Below are 2785 nucleotides of genomic sequence, written 5' to 3' on the forward strand. Positions count from 1 at the left end.
CAACTTCATACAACTATTTGTATGAAGCCAGTATCACCACCAAAGCCAGGAAACGACACAACAAAAAAAGAAATCTACAGACCAATATCCCTTATGAATATAGATGCGAACATCAGACAAGAGAAGCAAATCAAGGGCATCCAAATGGGGGCAGAAGAGGTCAAACAATCGTTCTTTGCTGATGATATGATCTTATATCTAGACAACCCCAAAGATTCTGCCATGAGACTACTGGAATTGATAAACAAATTCAGCAATGTCTCAGCCTTCCTATATGCCAACAACAGTCAAACTGAGAACCAAATCAAAGACTCAGTACCCTTCAGATAGCAACAAAGAAAATAAAATCCTAGAAATATCTTTAACTTGGGAGGTAAAGGACCTCTACAGTGAGAACTATGAAACACCAAGGAAGGAAATAGCAGAGGACATAAACAGGTGGAAAACCATACCATGCTCATGGGTCAGCAGAATCAACATTGTTAAAATGTCTATACTACCCCAAGTGATCTAAAGATTTGATGCAATCCCTATTAAAATACAAACATCATTTTTTGCAGAACTAGAAAAAATAACTTTATGCTTCGAATGGAAACAGAGAAGACCCCGTATAGCAAAAGCAATATTAAGCAAAAAGAACAAATTGGGAGGCATCAATCTATCAGACTTCAAGCTCTACTACAAAGCTATAGTAATTTAAAAAGTATGGTACTGGCATGAGAACAGAGACATAGACCAATGGAACAGAACTAAGAACCCAGATATAAAACCATCCTCATATAGCCATATGATCTTTGAGAAAGCAGACAAAAACATACACTGGGGAAAAGAATCCTTATTCAATAAATGCTGCTGGGAAAATTGGATAGCCACAAGTAGAAGACTGAAACAGAATCTGCACTTCTCATCTCTCACAGAAATCAACTCATGGCAGATAACAGACTTAAACCCAAGGCATGAAACTATAAGAATTCTGGAAGAAAATGTTGGAAAAACTCTTATAGACATTGGCCTAGGGAAAGAATTTATGAAGAAGACCCCAAAGGCAATCATAGCAACAACAAAAATAAATAAATGGGATCTGATAAAATTAAAAAGCTTCTGCACAGCCAAGGAAACTATCACAAGAGCAAACAGACAACCTACAGAATGGGAGAAAATATTTGCATGCTACACACCCAATAAAGGGCTGATAACTAGAATCTAGATAGAACTCAGGAAAATCAGCAAGAAAAAATTCAAACAACCCTATCACAAAGTGGGCAAAGGACATGAATAGAAACTTTTCAAAAGAAGACATACTAATGGCCAACAAACATAAGAAAAAATACTCAACATTTCTACTCATCAGGGCAATGCAAATTAAAACCACAGTGAGATAGATATTACTTAACTCCAGTGAGAATGGCTTTTATCAAAAAGTCCCAAAACAATAAATGTTGACATGGATATAGAGAGATAGGAAAACTCATACATTGCTGCAAACTAATACAACCTCTGTGGAAAGTAATATGCAGACATCTCAAAGAGCTAAAAGTAGAACTACCATTGATCTAGCAATCCCGTTACTGAGTATCTACCCAAAGGACAAAAAGTCATTCTATAAAAAAGACATCTGCACTAGAATGTTTATAACAACACAATTCACAATTGCAAAGGTGTGGAAACAACCTAAATGGCCATCAATACATGAGTGGATTAATAAAATGTGGTATAGGTATACCATGGATTTTTACTCAGCCACAAAAAAATAGTGGTGATCTAGCACCTCTTGTATTGTCCTGGATAGGACTGGAGCCCATTCTACTAAGTGAAATATCACAAGAATAGAAAAACAAGCACCACATGTACTCACTGTCAAATTGGTATTAACTGATGAACACTTATGTGCACATATAGTAGTAACATTCACTGGGTGCCGGGCAGGTGGGAGTGGCGAGAAAGGGATGGGTATATTCACACCTAACGGGTGTGGTGCACACTGTCTGGGGGAATGGACGTGCTTGAAGCTCTGACTCAGATGGGGCAAAGGCAGGATGTGTAACCTAAATGTTTGTGCCCGTGTAATATGCTGAAAAAAAAATTCAAGAAAACCGAATTCAATGGCACATCAAAAAAATAATCCACCATGACCAAGTGGGCTTCATCTCAGGGATGCAAGAATGATTCAACATATGGAAATCCATAAACGTGATTCACCACATAAACAGAAGCAAAAAAAAAAAAAATACAATGGGGAAGATAAGCCCTATTCAATAAATTATGCTGGGAAAATTTGATAGCTATATGCAGAAGAATAAAAGAGGATCCATATCTCTCACCACTCAAAAAATTAATCCAAGATGGATAAAGAAATTAAATGTAAGGCATTGAAACCATAAGAATTCTAGAAGAAAATGGAAAAACTGTTCTAGATATCATCCTAGGAAAAGAATTTATGAAGAAGACCCCAGTGGCGATCACTGCACAACAAAAATAAATAAATATGACTTGATTAAGTTAAAAAGCTTCTGCACAGCTAAGGAAATAATCAACAGAGCAAATAGATAACCTACAGAATGGGAGAACATTTTTGCAAGCTATACATCCAAGAAAGGGCTAATAACCAAAATCTACAAAGAACTCAAGCAAATCAACAGGGAAACAAACAAACAATCCTATTAAAAACTGGGCAAAAGACATGAACAGAAAGATTTCAAAAGAAGATATACAAATGGCCAATAAACATATGAAAGAATGCTCAACATCACTAATTATCAGGGACATGCAAATCTAAACCATAATG

This window comes from Propithecus coquereli, unplaced genomic scaffold (genome assembly GCF_000956105.1).
Source record: "Propithecus coquereli isolate 6110/MARCELLA unplaced genomic scaffold, Pcoq_1.0 Scaffold33, whole genome shotgun sequence".
In the NCBI taxonomy this organism is placed as follows: domain Eukaryota; kingdom Metazoa; phylum Chordata; class Mammalia; order Primates; family Indriidae; genus Propithecus; species Propithecus coquereli.